General features: G+C 39.9%; 1 protein-coding gene across 1 annotated transcript in view; it reads left to right on the forward strand.

Annotated features, from left to right (window-relative positions):
- The first annotated feature begins 8,507 nt into the window (after positions 1–8,507).
- Positions 8,508–20,351, forward strand: part of GLCE (glucuronic acid epimerase) — a 96,798-nt gene continuing 84,954 nt past the window's right edge. Inside the window, exon 1 of the mRNA XM_045530650.1 lies at positions 8,508–8,680. The gene's annotated coding sequence lies outside the window, so the exon portion shown is untranslated. The remainder of the gene's footprint in view (positions 8,681–20,351) is intronic.

Raw genomic sequence — 20,351 nt, forward strand, 5'->3', positions numbered from 1 at the left:
TTCCCCTCCTGGAGACTTGTTCAGAGAAGAGATACTCAAGTGATAGGTGCTTTGCAAATATCTAGATGGAAGGGGGAAAATGGCATGAAGAAAAATTTAGACAAAACAATGTGGATCACCATGGAAACAATCTTTAGCACACACTGGGGAAAAGGAATCATTGTTAACATGGTTCATATTTTGCAGAGATATCCAATCACTGAATTCAATTTTAGATCCTGCAATCATGCTACTCTCAAAATGCTGGGGTTGTTATGACCACAGTGCATGCTGATTTTCAGGAAGCCCTTCTCTTATCCATCTAATAACCTTTAATGACGATAATGCTTTAATTAAGGCAACTTACTGTTTCCCCGTTGGTTAATTTGAAATCAGTGAAAGGTCAAGTTACCATTAACACAGTGAGTTTACCAAGCTATTCCAGAAGTATTTTTATTCTGACAGCAGAGGCTTATGAGAATATAGCAAAAATACATATTTAGTTGAAATGTGCACAAGGAAAACAGGAGGTTTGTCTTTTGTATGGCACGTTAAGAAAAAGAGAAACCATTCTTAATTATTCAAAAGCAGTTTTTCTTGGACTTTGCTCTCCTAACATACGTGAAAAAGTCTACAGGTGTGGATGACTCTTGGTCAATAATAATGATTCAACATGGCTGTTTAAACAAAACCTCTGGGAGTTGCTAATGAACAGTTTGTTCCAGTGGCTTCTAAAGAAATGGCAGAAGAGAGACACTGGCTCTTGCAAATGAAGCCTTAGAGATGGACAGTCATCACAGTCCAGGTGCTGGGCCATACCCCTGCAGGCCCAGAAATGTAGTGTCTGCCCATGGTTATCTGCCCACTAGTTTCACAGGGCTTCATCCCTGCTCATTCTCCAGGTTCCCAGCCTTCTTGGGGGAAAGTCAGATGTCTTCCTCATTGGAAGGCAAAGCCATAGTCTGATCTTGCAGGCCTAAGATCACAAGTTATAAACTATGCACCCCGAGGACTTCTGGAAACTGTACTTGTGCTCTGTTTTCTACTTTCTTTGCCCCTAGTCTTCCTAATACATGATACGTGTGGACTTGGGCAGAAACCAGCCAGTGTGCTTACCTGAAATAGAAGCCAAGACTTGATCAAATTATGAGATCTAGCTCTTCCTTTCTTTCTTTCCCTCCTACAAATATTTGTTGAACATGTACTATGTACTAGGTATTCTCTCTGGTGCCTCCAGTGTGTCTTTTGTGTGCCGCTGTTCCCTCTCTATAACTTTTCTTGTTCCTACTTTAGGTATCAGATTTCCTCTTGTCCTCTACCTCTGCTCTGTGACCTCAAAACCTGTTCTCAGGAAAGTTCAACTATCATTTGTTTGCACCTTAGAGCAAATGTAAGTCACTGTGTTCCTTTTTCTAGAAGAATTAGCATTTGACATTTAGTCTTTCATTGTTGTATCAAATGATTCCCTGCTCAAGAAATTTTAGACATCAGTTTGCAAGCAGGGGAATATTCTCAAAGTATAAGGCCTTCTCCAAAACCTTAGAGTCATACCATGTGTTGACCACTTACTTGGAATATGCATGAGATTGGTCTCTTCTGTGGCTCTTATTTTGTGATCAAAACAGAGAATGGAGTTGATCAACCTCAGAAAAACATGTTAACGGTGCTTTTAGGATAAAGTTGCAAACCTTTTTTTACAGCACACAAGACCCTGCATAATCCTGTCTCCTAACTCTTTAGACTCTTTCTATATCATTGGAGGAAAGCCACATTGGAATTTTGTCAGATCTTTGATCAAAATACCATCTAATCTTAGCAGGCTTCTGCTTGAAGTGTTCTACTTGTCAACTCCCTTCAACATGCTAACTCCTACTCCTGCTTCAGGTCTCAGATGTTACTTCTTCTGCAAGGCTTCGCTGACTCTCAGGGACCTAATGAGACTGGGATTAGGCCCCCTGACACACGATCTCATAGCATCCAATAATTTTCATACCACTTATCATGTTTATGCTTGTTTATTTGTTTCATGGAAGTATACATCATTGACTTTAATCTTCACAGCTGTCTTATCTATTATGATATATCAAACATCTATCAGAGGGCTGGGCTCACAGTAAATATCTGTGGAATGTATACATGATCAATCTTAAGTACTATGTCTCTAAGTCAAAACTTTGCTAAGAGCTTCCCTATTATTTGGTAATAAAAATCTGATTAGCTCTGCCTTGCTGAGTGGTGGTCACCTACTATTGAGATCATTCCTTCTTGGACAGAACTATGCTTGAGTTCTGCCCTCATTGTCTCTTGCTCAGATTTCCCCACTTCAATCCAACCTGGGAGATCAAACTGGATTAATGTTTGACCAGGTCATTCTTCTGCTTAAAGGCCTCTGATGGATTGGAGTTGGCTACAGAATAAAGTTCAGACTCTGCCTGGCCTTCAAGCCCTTCTGTAATCTGATCCTGACCTATATTTCTGTATTAAACTCCTCTCTAAGTGAATTGTTTATTCCACCAAGCATTTTTATTCACTGACTTTAAGCTTCTGTTTACATTGTTTACTCCATCCAGGAGCACCCCTTGTCCTTCCGTTGATCAAACTTCTATCCATCCTGAGAATGCAGTTCATATCCCACTTTGTCTGTACAACAGTCCCTGCCCACTAGTATTAGGACCCTTTTAGGTGCCAGTGGGCTGCTCTTACATTGGTTTAAGTAAAAAAGAGAACGTACTATAGTACATGCAAGGTACTGTATATTTCTGATTCTCATCTAGTCCATATGGCTTTTTTCCCCCCAAAGGAAAACTGAGACATTGTTACCCCTTCTTCTGATAACAGTATCTTGATTTTTCTTTGAGAAACCCCCCAACTCTCATACTCCATTCATGCAGTTCCGTGAGGCTGACCCCACCCATGGGTTACAGGAGTAGAAGTTTTTTCTTTCTGTGGGAAAGTCCTCTCTCCATCTGCTCCCTTCTTCCTACAGCTTTTGGCAAGAACTGTGGCTTACACTTTGCATTTTTCACAATGCCTTACACTTAGTAGCCATCCAATAAGTCTTTGTTGATTATATTTGACAGTGCGGGATTGAGGGAAGGGTGGAGAACCCAGATTTTCACTAGGATCTTGTGGTTCAACGACTTAATTTTTGTCCTCACTGCTAAAGGAAATGGAAGGTCAAAACATCTGTGTTATGATCATTTGAATCATGGAGATGCAAATGTATCCCGAATGTATTTTCTTAGCTGTAAATTATCTCCTGGTCCACTTGGAAATTATTTGACTCTTTGTATGTATGACCCATCTATACGGCTCTTATCTTTGTAAAAGAATGTTAGACAGGCAATGTCTAACTCAGCCAGCTGGCCTCCTGTTTATATAGATTTTCCTCATTTTTAATTTAATAGAGAAATTGCTCTCTCACTGAATCTTAATTCACAATGTTAATACTTCAGAAATACAGTACTATATTCCGAAAGAATTTCAATCTTCTTGCTGTCAAACATACGCTGCTCTCACATGGGCACTTAATGTTGTCAGGATGTCAATTTTATTAATATTTTTGACAAGGTCCCTGCAGATGAAGTTTCCAACTTTTTATTCTTAGCTAATATGGATGGGTAAGAGGATGTTTGAGGTTTTTTCTCCTCTGTTTTCATGAAAACATATACTTTCCCACAAGACTGGAAGAAAGTAGTATGTTTGTGAAGCACTCTAACCTTTTGGGAGGGAAACATTTCCCCGCTGCTCAAGGCCTACTGTTAACTATCTCCAAATAGCTCCACAGTTGTTATCTCCAACTGCTGTGATGCTCTTAAGAGTCTGAAGGCACTAGAATCCTTGTTTCCACCAATAAATGGTTTCTTCCACTTTCTTTTGGTGTAGTACCACTTGAATTTTACATGTGGCAAGTTATGGCTACAAAGCCATTGTCTTCTGCTCTTTAGGTAATGTTAGTGCCTAATAATTAGTAGAATGTAAGTTTTTCAGATTTTCATCCTAGAGTAGGAGAAGACTGAACTATTCTCAACATGTTCATATTAGCTATCTATTGCTGTATAGCAAATGATCCCAAAATGAAATGACTTCAAACAATCAACATACATTATCTTGCACGGTTTCTGTGTGGAATTTGGAAGGGGCTTAGCTGGGTGGTTCGGGCTCAGGGTCTCTCATGAGGTTATGTCAAGGTGTTGGCCTGGGGCTGTAGTTATTCGAAGGTTTTACTGGGGCTAGACCGGGGTTCTCAAGATGGCACATCCACACAGTATTGGCTGGAGGCCTAAGTTTCTTGCCATGGAGACCTTTGCTTGAAGACCCTTATGGCATGGCAGCTGGCTCTCTCCAGAATGAGTGATCAAAGACAAAAAGACCGAGGAAGAAGCTGCAATGCCTCCTACAACCTAGTCTCAGAAGTCACATACTGTCACTTCTGCCATATTCCATTTGCTAAAAGTGAGTCCCTAGGTCTATCTCATACTCAGGGGGAGGGGAATTAAGCTCCACTTCTTGAGAGGAGGTGTATCAAAGAATTTTGAAACATATTTGAAAACCACCACTGTTCTCTGATTTTCCCCCTTTGTGACTGGCTATCTGCAAAACGCAAACCAAAGTCTGCAAACCCCTAAAGGGGTTCAGTCTGGGGTCAGCAAATGGACAGATAAATACCATTCCCTCAATCTTGGGGTAATTCACACAGCATTTCACCCTTCCAAGCTAATCAAATAGATGCTCCCCCCAAAACTCTAAAAGGATGGAGTAGAAGCTGGGTCTGAGGGAGCCAGATTTTTTCTTCTACCTTTTTAAACAATGCTATCTGCTGTGCCCCTCATGAATATGCAGTGGCCAGGAGGTAGCTTTTCTCAGGCAATGCTCAGAGAGTTGGACACCAGTAAGGCTTCTGAACAGGGACAGAACTGTTTGGTTGTACTCATCTAGACGAATAGGTCAGAATGCAGGCAGCAGATGGTAAGACCTGAGTAAGAAGTTAGCTGATTCTATTATGCTTGTTGGCAAAGGCCAGTCACAGATGGTGACAGTGAGGCTATGAGTAGATCCCAGTTCTGGGATCAAGCAAGTGCCAAAACCTCACACTGAAATCATCCACAGTACCACCAAGAGATGCGCAGGATCCACAGGCAGAACTCTAGGCTTGGATATCTGAAACAGAGACCACGGTGATTCTGGCTCTTTGGTAGCTCTAAGTGCCCAACATGAGGAAGGAAGAACCTGGTACCAGATGGAGAGGTTGTGGGAACAGAGCATGACTGTCAGGCCACAGAGTGAAGCTTCGCACCATAAAGACAGATGGTGAGAGGGGTGCCCCCATCTGTGGCAGCTTACTGCCTTTTCAGTACTCATAATGCCTGTATACCCTTCAAATGGGTCTCTTCAGGAGCTTCTATGATACTTCCAAAGCATTTTTACTTAAAGTCAAATGTAAGTGTTCCAAGCTTTACTCCAGGCTGAGAGTACTTCATAGCTTTTCTATTTTCTCACATTTTGAGACACCAAGTTTCTGATACACTAATTAATAAGGGAATCATAGAATGATATAATTTATGACACTGAGCATCGGAAAAACGATGTCACATAAGGATAAAGTCAAGAGTAGAGTTTTCTTTCCAGTACATTCCTGCCATTAAGGTGGGAAGCATAGAAAAAAACACGAATTCATACTTCAAGATATACATTGACTCTACACGTCATTTCCCTGCTAAAAAATTCAGTGGCTCTGCTGGTACCACCTTTAGATGCAGGCAGGAGGAGCCTGTCTTTAAAGGGCTCTGCTCGGCCCTTCTCCAGCTGCACCCCTGCATACTGAACAGGAGTCCATTAAGCCAAGGAGTGTGTCCACTGGAGCTGTCTTTATCCCTTCAGACCTCACTCCAGGTACCCTGGAACCAGAATTCCCTGCTCAAATGGCCCTGAGCAACTTCCAGAGCCTGTGTGGGCTTCTCTCCTAGATCCTGAGATATGAACCCCTGGGCCCATGGAAAGGCCAGGAAGTGATGGTTTTGGAAGGGTAAAAGTGGGAATGGAGCTTGGACATGTGGGCTGGAGTGTCCATGGGATAGGTGGTACCTGGCAGAGTGGTGCTGAACTGGCTATGGGCAGCAAAGGGGGAAAGACTGCTCTGTGTGGCGATCAGCTCTGCCTCACCTGACTTTTTCCAGCAGGGAGCTCTGAGGAGTCCCAGAATTCTAAATTCAAACCTGGCCTTCCAAGTTGTTATGAAAGTGTAGTAGTCAAGGCAAGTCTCACTCTGTTGCTCAGGCTAGAGTGCCATGGCATAAGCCTAGCTCACAGCAACCTCAAACTCCTGGGCTCAAGCGATCCTCCTGCCTCAGCCTCCTAGGTAGCTGGGACTACAGGTGAGTGCCACCACGCCTGGCTAATTTTTTCTATTTTTAGTAGAGACAGGGTCTTACCCTTGCTCAGGCTGGTCTCAAACTTCTGACCTCAAGTGATCCTCCCACCTTGGCCTCCCAGAGTGCTAGGATTACAGGCGTGAGCCACCATGCCCAGCCTCAGAAGAATATAATTTTTTAAAATCTCACAGTTTGTTAGCTTGTTTTACAACTTTTACATATTTAGACATTTAATATGTGGGCCTTCATGTGTAGCCTTCTCATGGGCCCTACCAATGTTACAGTTGGTCCTGGGTCCCCATTTAATACAGAGTCAACTCGAATCAGTTTGACCTGGTTTTTAAGGCCTTTTAATATTTGATTTCTCTCTAACCTTATCTTCCGCTACTCTTCTACAGGAATCTACCAAACTGATCAACGCACAGCCAGGCTTGGGCCACATCCTTTTATGTGTGTTCTGGTTCATAATATTTTTCTCCTGTGAAAGGCCTCCATGTCTGCTCTGCATTTATATGGGCCAACCTACTGTTTATGACCCAGCTCAATCCTCACAGCCATATCTCCTCCCTCTGGACTCTTCTAACAGCTTTTCTCAGAGCCACTTATTGGCACTCAGAATGTGCAACCGTGTGTAGCCATTTTTCATATTATGAACAAGGTGTGGTTATAAGATAAGGAGACATCAATATGCAACAGTTTTCAAAGCAGGAAAGGAGACAGAAAAAAAAGTCAGAAGAATAGCTATAGAATCAGGAGAATGTAGTCAGGCAGGTACTAAAGGAGGAGACGTCAGCATTGTCAACAGGCTGAGAGAAGTCATTGGGAAAGATACCCCCAAATAGATCATTTATCCATTAGGAAAGAGGTCTTTTGTACCCATTGAGAGAAAAACAGATTGTGTGGACAAAAGCAACATTGTAGTGGGAAAAATAAGAGATGAGAAAGTGGAGACAGCAAATATACTTCAATGTTTCTCAAGAAGTATGATTCTGAGAAGAGAAGAGAGGGTAGTTTGAGTGGGTGGAAGAGGTAGGGTGGTTTTGTTCTGTTCAAAGGATGGTGGAGACTGAATGTGTCTGTGGGAAAAAGGACTTAGGTTAGAAAAAGAAATTGATAATGGGGAAAGAAAGGATAGCTGGATAAACAAAATCTGGGAACGGCTGTGATCCAGTGCATAGGTGCAGGGGTTAACCTTGATGAGGAGAAAGGGCACTTCTTGCTGTGGGTAAGGCAGGGAGGAGGGAAAGATGAACCAAGGCTACAGGATAGGCGTGATAATGAAGAGAATGGGCTTAAGCCTAAAGAGATTGGCTGTCATTACACAGGAAAGGCTAAGAAAGCTGAATTTTCCGGGGCAGGCCCAGATTTTATATATTTAAATATCACAGTCTTCATTCATTCCTTTCACATTTATTCAGTGCCCTGTGTGTGCCAAACACTACTGGGCACTAGGGTCTACTTTTCATGTATTTTTGGAATTTGCCATGTGGGTTACTCAAATGAGATTTACTTTTTACCCTTCTAAAAGGCTTTAAGTAGAAATAAATGCACGAATCAGAAGAGAGTCCTTTGTCAGACCAGATGTCCCGGGTTGGGATTTGGAAAACACGGGCATCTTAACAATGGCTCCCTGTTTGAGGTGAAGAGGGAGGAGAGGCCGAAATGGGGAGAAACGGGACTCTGCACTAAGTGGGGGTCTAGGCGCAGGCAACCCGAGGCGGTGGGCCCTCAACCTGGAAGACCGGAACCCCCTGCGCGCCTCAGTTGCAGTAACCAAGGGTAACAGCGCTTTGGTTTACACCGGTGTGAAGACCAGCCCTCTTCCCCAAACCAGGTGTAGGTACGGCGGCCTAGCAGAACCAGACACAAAGCCAAGCCGCGTCATCCAAGCTACTTTGCCCCGAACGCCCATGGCCCCCAACTACTTCAGGTCACCGCTGCCCTTGCCGGTGGTTTATTGATGAGGGGCGGGGGAGGGGCGGGGCGAAACACCTTTTCCCTCTTACAATTGGTCGTAGTAGATTCCGAGTTCCGCCTCCTGCGCCGCCGCCGCCAGGTTGCCAGGGCTGTCACTCTAGGAGCCCCCGCCCCCGTCCCCGCCCCCGCCGTGGCCCCGCCCCTCGCTGTGGCTGCGATCTCGCGGGAAGAGCGGCAGGCACGGCCGTGCTCGGTCTCCCGGCTGCGCGCGGAGCGGGAGGGCTCTCCTCACACAAGCGCTTCCTCGCCGAGAGGCTGGAGCTGCGGCAGCGCAGGCCTGAGCCGCCCCTTCTCTGCCGTCTCCTTCTTGTCCTCAGGGCTCCCGGGTCCGCTCGCCCTCCGACGCTGCTCAGGTAAGAAGGCTCCGAGCGCGTCTCCGCTGAGGAGCGGCGGCAGAGCCGGGACGCGGAGCAGCCGGGGCAGGCGGGCTCCTGACGGGGGCGGCTCCGGGGGCTGCGCGGCGCTGCCTGGTGGGCGCGAGGCTTGGCGGGGGTCGGGAGTGCGAGGGGCGAGGAGGCGGTGCTGTGGGATCTGGGTGCGGGCGCCGAGGGGCGGCGTCGCGGGTTCCAGAGCTCTCGAGGTGAGGGGGCAATTTTCTGGGGGTCCTGGGGCTCTTCCGGCTTGGGATGGCGGTGGGTGGCGGCATAGAGGATCCCAGGTCTTTGGAGTCGGGGGAGATTTATCAGAGTCTTGAGGTTCTTTGAAGTGGTGTACTGGGGTTCCGGGATAAGGGGTCTGTTTATTGGGGTCTCGGACTCTTTGGGGGCGGAAGATGCAGTTTAGCAAGGTCCTGGGTCTCCGGGGGCAGGTCGTTAGGGCTTGGGGGGGTCCTTTGAGCAGGCGTGGGCGTCTATTTGGCATTGCTGGGGTGAAGCAGCAGGGTGTCAGGGTTCCGGGAAGAGGGGTCTGTTGATCGGTGTGTCCGAGTGAGAGGGCGATGTATCTGTTCTGCAGGGGCTGGGGCCGCCTTCCTGGGTTGTTGGGGGCGGAAGGGTGTAAGGCGACCAGCGTCTGTACTGGGCTTTCTGCTTTGCCCAGAGGGGGGCGGTCACTTGGCATGGTCTCCAGTCTTTTGGGGGCGACGGGGCGAGTTAGCGGGTCCCGGGTGATTTCTCCGAGTGGGCGCGGCTCAGCGGACACTGGGTCTTTTGGGGGCCGGAGGGGACTTTAGTAGCATCAGGAGCCGGCCCATTAGACAGTCTGTGGCTGGCCAGCATCCTGGAACGTTTTTGGTCAGATCTCTTTCTCTCTAAATGAGATTTATTCAATGCTTGGAGGATTGATCGGTGTTGTTGCCTAGTTGGAGAAATAGTGGGTTTGTTCTGCAGTTTTCTTTTCTCTGCCCCGGATCCCTGTGGGGGCGCGCTGGTCTCGCTGGAGCTCTGGGAGCTAGCGAGGTGGCAGCACCTTAGGCGGGCATGTGTCTGTAAATTCTTGAGGAGGCGAGGCCCCGCAGATTGAGCGTGGATACAGCTCCTGAGCAACTGGAAGCTGTTGAGGGTGGGGAAGGCCGTGTGGTTTTGGCCTCCTTTCCTAGGTGGTCTGCTTTGCTGATCCTGCGCTATTAGATCTGTTCTGAAGTCTTGCCTGAGTCAATTCGTGCTGTGAAGCGTGTTCTGCGTTCTCTCTGTCCTTTGAAAAGCATTCTTGGAGAGAGATAATTTCAAGTTCAGCCACCAAAAAACATTGGAATTTGAAGTCCCAAAGCTAGAGCTCTGCAAAAGCATTTGCAACCGGTAGGGATGGCTAACAGAGCTCTTTTAGAGATTGCTGCTTAACAGTTTCATTGTACTGTACAGGTGTCCTTAGCTTTGGATCTTTTGCAGAGTTCTTGGTAACTAGCCCAGACTTAGCTGGGTGGAATTTAAATACAATGACCTGTATGTATGTGTATGTGGTTTAAAAATAAATGAATATGTTAGAAAGTCCGTGCTTTTGCCTGACAGTTCTTTTGGTTAGATAGCTACTCACTCTATCACAGAGGCCTGTAAATGAAATCTACAGGCAATGGGCCCTGTACTCATAGTGTTCTGTAAATCTGTAAACTGGAGTTGACAGACAAATTTGTTGCTGAGCAGATATTTGGTTGGAATGATAGCCCAAAACACCCTAAGGAGATCTTTTTTCCCCCGATTTTTGAGAGAAAGACAAATGATAAATTAAGCAGGTTTCAGAAACTTTTTAAAAAAGCTTTTATGATTTCTAAGTAAGCATAGACTGATTAGTCAACAAATATTTGATTATCTGCTAGGTGTCCCAGCTCTAGTGGTACAGGGATGCCAGCTGTCATGTGATTCTCTAAATCAAGAGGGAGAGGAAGGCAACAAATAAATACATTAAAAAGTTGTGATATTGCTAAGGAAGAAATACATGGGATACTTGGGTTTCAGCTCTCTCTTTTATTTTATAAACGCTTCATGAAATATAATTGATGTGGCTTGTGATAACCAGAAACCAAGGAAGATAGTGATCTGCCTTCTTCATTATTAAAGAAAGATTAAGTTGTGATCAGTAGAGTTTAGGCATTAAATATATATAGACTCTTTGCAGATGCTTGTGTTATGTAAGCATTAAAAAGTCTGTAAGGATACACATCAAACTTACCCATGTTTGGAGGATTCTTCAGGAGGGAACTGCAGAGAATGGAAGGGAGCTGTTTATTTTTATACTTTTACATTACTTTAATCTATTTCAATGAGCAAGCATTACTTAAATGCAAATTAGAGAAGTCCAAAAATTAAAGCATTTTGGTTACTATGCAAATTGCTGAAATGTACAGTATTTATAAGGCTTTTGTCAATGTTGCCACTTCCACCTGTGTGTACTAATGAAGGAAAAATATACTTAAAATATCTAAAAATTATAGGGGGGCAAGGTAGAGTGGGTAGCACAGCAAAATAAGAAAAGACATAGACCTAGGTAAAATGTCAAAACATGTTAAGGTTGTTGGATATTTTATTATATAAAGATAAATTAGTGTTAGTTCTTTCTTTTTTCAAATTTAATTGTTTCTTGAGTTTAAGAAAGGAATTTTTTAGATTTCCTAAAGGAGAATACGGTGTGCTTTTGTGGCAGGGGAGGAGGTGTTCCTATTGTGGCACAAACTTCAGGAAGAGATTTCTTTTTGTCAAACATATACACATATAATAGATATGTTTTTCTTGTGAGGCATATGAACCATAAAAATAGTTTTTATGGTTTCATTAATACAGTGCTGAAAATAACAGTATCAAAGTGTCTTTTGAATTATTTGAAATTCTAGAATCATAAATGTGATATACTAAAACAATTTCTAGAAAGGAAATCATAAGACATGAATTCCAATCTTCACTGTGCTGCCTATGGTGTGGCCTTAGATAATTTCTTCATCTCTCAGGGCCTCAGCTTTCATATATCTCTATTAATATATCTATCTCTTTATGTACATATCAAGAGTAGCCCTGTGAATAATCAATGTAAACTTCAATTCCAAGGATTATGCTGCATTGGTTCTTATGTTGCAGATTGCAGTATTATATGTACAAAAAGAGAGAGATATCATAGGGGTAGCTAGTTCTCAGGATACAACTAGTTCTGTATAATTTTTATATATCGTATCTAATTTTAGAAGCCTCTTCTTTTTTAAGATATGTGGGAATTATTTAATTCCAGAATATACATTCATGAAGGTAAATGATTTCCTTTGGATAATTTAGCTTTATCTTCTGTTAAAGCATTATTATTTTTATTTCTGATCTCTGGTTCTATAGTAGAATAGTGTATGATAATGTTATATCCTTATTTAACTCTGGATGTAGAGTGAGGTCACTAGTGTTTGCCAGCAGACTTGACCCCCTTTAATCCATCTTTACACTACCTCCAAGGTAATTTATCTATAATGCAAATCTGTTCATTGAGTCTTTCTTAAAACCTATGCTTTATTGGTCCCAACTCGTTATCATTATAAGGCGTTTCATCATTTGGCTCATCCTCTGCATTTCCTCACCATAAATCTCAAGCTCCAATTGTACTAATAGAAGCAAAGCAGTTTACTGAATGAGCCATGCTGTTTCCTAACTTAGAGCCTTCACATATGTTCTCAACACGGATTAGAATACGTTTCCTTCTCTTGTCTTGGTGGCAAAGCCTACTGATTTTTCAAGATAAAACTTAAACACTTTCTGCTTTTTAAGTGTTCTGTGTCTTCTGGTCCTTCCTACACCACTAGGTTGTTCGCTCACTGTATCTTGTCCATTCATTCACTTGTATTCATTAGTGTGCTGTAATTATGTTTGTCTTTCCTCCTGGACTAAAGGCAGGTTTATATTTGTCCTATTATCTTTTGAATCCCTTTTGCTTGTTTACACATAGTTGCCTCTCATAACATGTTTGAACTCTCAGTGTCAAGATTAAGTAGTGTTCATAATGTCTGAAATGAGTTAAACTCAAATCTCAGTCTTGTCCTATTTTCCTAAATTTTGAGGGTCTCTAAAATATCTTATTCTCTTGCCCCTATGACACAAACTGATACTAGAACTGTAGTTCTTAGATTCGTATTAAGGAAGTGACTCCTAGCACTGTAGGAGATAAAGGTTAAACTTGCAGAAAAGTCTTGTAGAATTTTGAGGCAGCCATTGATCTCTACCTCTAAAATTGCTAGGAGAAATATTAGCTAGTTTGGGTATTTCAAATTTTGGACATAAGCGATTTGGTAGATATTTTACCTTGGCTGCTTTTTACTTAGAAAATGATAGTTGCTGATGTGTGTAGGTTTTTATATTGGCTTAATAATTGCTTTACATGCAGTGCCTTTAATTTTCAAAACAAATCCTGAAGATTTATAACTTGCTCAGGGTCATTACCTACTAAGGAGCAGAATATGAGTACATCCAGGTCTGATCGACTCCAGGTATTGTGCTTTTTCATAATATTACACTGCTTTCTGAATATCACTGCTTATTTGGTGTTTAAAATTATTAACATATACTTTATTCATTTTATAAATTGAATAAGTAGGTTGTAAGGTTTATTCATTCAGTTCTTCAAAAAAAAGCTGGAGAATTTGAGATTGATTGTATTTAGAGCCATTTAATCCAATTCCGTCATTTTAGCATGTGAGGAAACACATAGTCAAGAGTTAAATGGCTGCTCAAGATCACATAGCTAGTTGGTCTATAAGATTTTCTTTAAGCTGGTTGTGAACATTAGTGTTGTGAAACCATTATTTCAAAGGACTACCAGATGCTTGATTTTCCCCACAAGGGGGAAAAAAATCCTAGAGAAAAGTGACGTTGAGGATCTGAAAGTCTTAAGGACATGGCTCAGAGAAAATCCTGACTTTGTTTGGATCATGACACATAGAGACACCTTAGTGCCTTTATTCATGTGATTCCGTAATCTTGGTTTCTTTCCTTCCTCTTTTTTATTTATAAAAGTCTGTTCACAGTTTAGTGATTTTTATCCCTGTTGAGTTGTTATTAACATCGGCCTTACCAGTAATTGTTTAAGTGACAACCATGGGCCAACTAATAGGAACACAAAAATGGATGAAATCTAGTCACTGCCCTGAAGAGGCTTGGTCTATTTGTTAGCAGGAGGCAGTATATATTTAATTGCAATGTAGAATATAAAGATGCCATGAGCAATACAGGTCTAGCAGTTTAGAAGAAGGTAAATGTAGGCTGGGCTAGTGGTTACAGAAGTTTCTATTTAGAAAAGATTTGACTTAAGTAAGTCTTTAAATGAAGAAGTGGAGTGGTATGGAAGGAGGAAAAGACTTGGGGAAAGAACTGCTAGCTTTTTTTTTAATCTGAATTTTAGCTAGTCTCACTCTTGCTCACTTCCCTTCAGCCACACTCCTCACTGTTTCATAAGGCCTGGAACATGTTCTTTCAAATATCCGATGTTTCCTTCCCTTGCTTCCTTCAGGTCTGAATCAAAATATCACCCTTTCCATGAGGCCTTTACTGTTAACTTTGTTTAAAAGTACAACATCCCTTCCACACATACTCTTTGATTCCTCTTGCCTACTTTGCTTCTTTTTTGTTTGTGCTTTCCAACATAGTCTATGTTTTTATTGTCTTTCTACCCCTACTAAAAAATGTAAGACCCACAAGGACAGGGATTGTTACCCATTTTAGTATCTTCTACAAAGTAAGTGTTCAAATTTTTGCTGAATAAGTGAATAAGACAAGGGCACTTTAAAGCAGGAACTTAAAGAACATTTGATCTAACCTTCTTATTTCTTCTTTTCTTTCTTTCTGGCAAGCATAGAGGAAGAACTTTCCCTGCTGTGTTTCTTTTTTTTTTAAATTTGATAGGACTGTTAAAATATGTGAAAAAAAAAAAAAACAGTAAAGCGCACAAGTGTACAGCTCAATGGATTTTTACATATGTAAATATGTAACCACGAATCAGATCAAGATACAGAACATTTCCAGGACCTTAGAAGCCTCCTTCATGCTCTCTCCTAGTCAGTGGCTTACCAAAAGCAACCACTTATCTGACCACTATCACTATAGATTCGTTGTGCTTTTTCATGAATGTCATACAAATGGAATCAAATCATTCTTTTATGTCTGATCTCCTCTGTTTAACATTATTACATCTGTGAGATTCAGCCATGTTTTTTGAGTTAGTAGTAGTTTATTCCTTTTCATTGCTGTGTACTATTTCATTGTGTAAGCATTAATATGTATTTATCTGTTCTACTGTTGATATTTGGGGCTGCTTCCAGTTTTTAGTTCTTGGAAACAAAGCCGCTATGAACAATTTTGTACACGTGTTTTGGTAGGCATAAAAATCCATTTCTTGGCTAAATAATTAAGGGTTAATGTCACTTAAATATATAATAACATATGTCTCCAAACATATACACACACATATACATAATTCTTAATCCCACATCATTCTTAGCACATGCTAGATGAGCATTAAATGACTGAAGATGAATTATTAACTAATCTTTTACTGTGAGATTATCTCAAACTTATTAAAATAGTCAATAACAGGTTTTTTTTCTCTGCTAATAACATTGATGAAAATCTTTGTGCATAATCTTTCTCCATACTTGATTTTTTTTTAGAATAAGAATAAAAATGTTCAGTCAAAAGATAAGACCTTAAAATAATTAGATATTACTATATTGCTTTTTAGAAAGATGCCAATTTATATGTTAATATTGAATATTAGTTTTAAAAACTTTTTCTAATTTGATAAGCAAAAAATCTTTATATTTCTTTGATTATAAGTGAATTTGAACATTGGAAATTGTTTTAAAACAATTTGATATTTAAAATATTTATATTTAGAGATTTTTTAAAGAATCCCTCAGGTACTACCTTGTAAGGTAAAAGATGGTTTAACTAGAATTAATGTAATGTTATTACGGTTTTTCCTTTTAATAGATAAATTAAATTTTGAATAGTTATTACATACAAAAACATATGAAATTTAAAGATCCAAACAGTTGCTTTAGAGGCAACCACTGTTATCAGTTTCTTTTCTTTTGCATTTTTTCTGCCCCCCACCCCCAGCCAAAGATATGGAGTCTCTATTGCCCAGGCTGCAGTGCAGTGGCACTATCATAGCTCACTGCAGCCTCCAACTCCTGAGCTCAGGCAATCCTCCTGCTTCAGCCTCCCACGTAGTTGAGACTACAGGTATGCACCACCATGCTTGGTTATCAGTTTCTTATGTATACTTCTAAAGATATTATAGATCACGTGTGTGTGTGTGTGTGTGTGTGTGTGTGTATAAAAAATATGTATGTTTGTACATGTGTATCTAAATGTATGTATGTATAATATATGTGTGTGTAGTGTGCATGCATATTTGCCAAAACATCAGATGAATTATGGAGACCATTCATTAAAATATTGCCTGGCTTAGATGTGGTATTGTGTACTAAAAATTAGAAAGGGTCTAAAAATGATTAGTATCTGGCTACTGGCCCAGAAGGAAGAAAAACAGGGTCTGGCAGCATTTGGCAGTAATTTTCTATAAGACAAGTTCCCTTAGCTCTTTTTATTGTTGGATTGGTTTTTTGACAATATAGAACTTCTGTTTATATTATAGTACTGATTCTATAGCACTATTCCAAAATGGAAAGCCAGGTTTTTGAAAATTATACAGTTGATACCTGAAAGAAACTCTTTAACTACAAAAGCTATTTGGAGGTATTTAGGAAAACATTTAAGGGAAAGATGCTTTATTCTTAGGCATTTTAGGATTTATTTCCTTTTTTTTTTTTTTTTTTTTTTTGAGACAGAGTCTCACTTTGTTGCCCAGGCTAGAGTGAGTGCCGTGGCGTCAGCCTAGCTCACAGCAACCTCACACTCCTGGGCTTAAGCGATCCTACTGCCTCAGCCTCCCGAGTAGCTGGGACTACAGGCATGTGCCACCATGCCCGGCTAATTTTTTTTGCTATATATATTTTTAGTTGTCCAGATAATTTCTTTCTATTTTTAGTAGAGATGGGGTCTCACTCAGGCTGGTCTCGAACTCCTGACCTCGAGCGATCCACCCATCTCGGCCTCCCAGAGTGCTAGGATTACAGGCGTGAGCCACCGCGCCCGGCCAGGATTTATTTCCTTGACATTACAGTTTTAGCAGAACTTTTATGACTTTTTTGCTTAACAATGAGAGTTTGAGCTTGAATAATTGTAAATAAAATTCTTTATTTTCCTAAAGTTTTATTTACCTAATTTAAAAACCTGTCAACCTTGATATAAACATATTTTTAAAAAGATTTTCATGCTAATAGTATAGTAGTCATTTGTTTCATATCAAAGATCTTTTTGAGCTTGATTTGAATGTCACTGCTAAATAAGTGATTTGAGCAGTAACACTCAGAGGTTTTAATTGGATTCTGCAGAGTTTTAATGGTTTAGGGAACAGATATTTGCTTTTGGAATAGATTTTTTTTAAAGCCCTTATTTTCAAAAATAAAATTTTAGGATGATTATTGTTTACTAAATAATTGTGTGGCCCAGGAGAAGTAAGGGTATTATAAGAGTTCCTATTTATTAGAATTTATATAACCTATTAGAGATAAATTACAAGGCTATTGGGGCTGCTGAAAGAATTTGTACCTATTAGTGGTTAGTAATATTTGGTGAATTTTAAGAATTTGTCAGAGGTAGGAAGAGGTCATCTTGATTTTTTAAAAAATGTTTAATTTTGAAATAGTTATATCTTTATAGGAGAATTGCAAAGACAGAGAATTTTCATATACTGTCTACCCTTTACTCAGCTTCCCCTAATGTTAACATTTTATATAATCCTGTTACATTTATCAAAACTAAGAAATTCATCTTGGTTTTTTTTTTTTCCTTTTTCTTTTTTTTTTCTGAGACAGAGTCTCGCTCTATTGCCCTGGCCCAGGGTGAAGTGGTGCATTCTAGCTCACTACAACCTGCAGCACCTGGGCTCAAGCAATCCTCCTGCCTCACCCTCTGGAGTAGCTGGTACTGCAGGTGTGTGCCACTGTACCCGCCCATCCTGATTTTTAAAAAAGAATTCAGTGAATCTTTTTTTGAATACCTACTATGTGTAAATGAGTATTTTAGCTGCTGAAGTATACTGGAAAACAAGTAATGGTTGCAGATAATAATAATAATGATAATAGACTGGTGAACTTGGTATCATTCCTTGAACAAATTCTCAAACAGATTGCTGAACACATGTGTTGTTGGTACTTATAAAAGAAGACATCGATCACTGGAAGCCAGCATGGGTTCACAAAGAACAAAGTCATGATACATAGCCTCAGTTCTTATAGAGTAAGTAAACGAGTAGGTATATCAGGAGATATTCTGGCCATAGTATATATAGAATTATAGCTATATTTATTGTATTTTTAATTATGTGCTGTACAGTGGGTTAAATGCTTTTACATAGGTTGTCTCATTTAGTTCTTGTTTTACAGAACTCAAGCTTATACGTGTTTTACACCCTCAAGCTTATACATGTAGCATTTGACAGCCTCTTGTGATGTCTTTGTACAAGATAGAGAAATATGGTCTGCATAATTACATAGGTAGGTGGATTTGTAATTGATTAAAAAGCCATATCCAGAGCTAACTGATTAATGGACTGATGTTAAAATTAAACTGCAGTATGTTCTTAGTGGTATGCCTCAAGATGGCTATCTTCCCCCATGTCCTGTTTAAGATTTTTATAGTTACTCTCCAAATTCTAGGGAGTGCTTTTACATGTACAGAATCAGGACCCCTACCCCTTATTTTTAATAATTAGGATGACAGTCTGTATTATTAAAAGTTTATATTTGATATGTATATATTTGATAGGGACAAACAAAGGCCTATAATTGAATATTTTGTAAAAGTCTGCACAGATACAAGGTGGGAATCTTGGATGCTTAACAGTAGTAGATGTTTTGTTTGTTTTATGCAGAGGTGTGTGCCTGGGTGTGTCTCCTTACTTGTCTGAAGTTGGTGAGTTAGTGGTTTATTATAATTGTCCCAAAAGTTTACACCCACTTAAGCTACATTATTTTGAAGCAGGTTGTCCAAAACAACAGTTGATTATCCTTTTCTACTCTGCATCTTGCTTGGTGTTTTCAGTTCTATTTGCTACATTTTAAGGAGGACATTGATAAACGGTGTATTCAGAGGATAGTAATCAGAATGAAGCAGTGTCTTGAAACAAATACTTGCAAAGTAGTTGAAACATTTAAGGTTGTTCAGCTTGAAAGAAAGAAAACTTCAGTGGGGTATATGGTAAGGCTTTTCACATTGGGTAATTGGAAGATCTTTAATGTACTTCCTGACTCAGATATGTTATTCTGTGAAACACTTGAAGGGATGGTGTGTAGAAGGATTAAGCATATCTTTTGCATTTCCAGAGGATAGAACTAGGAACAATGAATTGGGGAAATATTGGTTCAATAATGAAGAAGATCCTTCCAACAATTGAAATAAAAATGGAGTGAACATTGTCTCATTGAGACATTAAAGCATGTATTGAGTAGAGTTTAATCAAGCTATCCTCTAAGGACTTTTCCAATGCCAACCTTTTTTTTTTCTTCTTCTTCTTCTTCATTGGTTATAATTCCAGTTGGCAAAACATTTTCTTGGACACTTCTCACTTATTCTTAACACCTTATGGCTTCATATAGTATTGTATGTTAGTAAGGAAAACTATACTTTCTTGACTATCAAGTCTTAAATTAGAATATGAAATAATTTAGATGATTTTTTAAAAGTTTATTTACAATTCCAAAGGAAACAAGATTTTAGTCTTGTTTTAGAAATTTCACAGACTATGTGAAGCTGCTTTTAAATATGGTAGCATAAGTATCATTAAATTCAAATACTTATGATTTTTCATTCTGCATATCAAAAAATAATGTTAGTGCCAAAAACTGAAATCAAAGATTAATAGCTTCTACATAATTTAGTTGTTTAAATTCAAAATGAAACAATAACCTATTTTATTCACTGTCTGTTCCTTGAACAAACCAGGAGCTTGTTTTGGACTTCATGACCTTCATACTTTTAAATACTAAGAGTACTCCTTTTCTTTAAGCCTGTCTAAGGCCTAATCTTCAGGACTTTCCCCCATCTACATTATTAAAAGTCATCTTAGGTTCCTCTATCCAACACTGGTACTTTTCTTTCTTTTCTAACACTTTGGTATTTTATTAGTACTCTGTCATATACTGTTGTGAATTGTTTACTAATTGCTTTATAATATGTGAGTTTTTTTTTTAATCAAAAAGATTATAAGCCCCCTGAGGATTTCTTCATGGAGCTTGAAAACTAATGAAGTTAAAATTTAGAGACTTGGTGGTTGAATTTCATCTAATATCAAAATACTTAACAGCATAAGAAAAAGCCTATGCAGAATTTCCATATGTTTAATTTCTACTTTTATCTTCAGTATGATCTTTATTATTTGTCTTCATCTAATGTATTATAAAGTCTACAGATAATAGTAATGTATCGAGAAAAAAAATCTTCCTTCATCTTAACACTCTTAATACCACCATCTCTCAAATTTTGGAATTTCTCTTTAGTTATT

This window comes from Lemur catta, chromosome 1 (assembly GCF_020740605.2).
Source record: "Lemur catta isolate mLemCat1 chromosome 1, mLemCat1.pri, whole genome shotgun sequence".
Taxonomy (NCBI): domain Eukaryota; kingdom Metazoa; phylum Chordata; class Mammalia; order Primates; family Lemuridae; genus Lemur; species Lemur catta.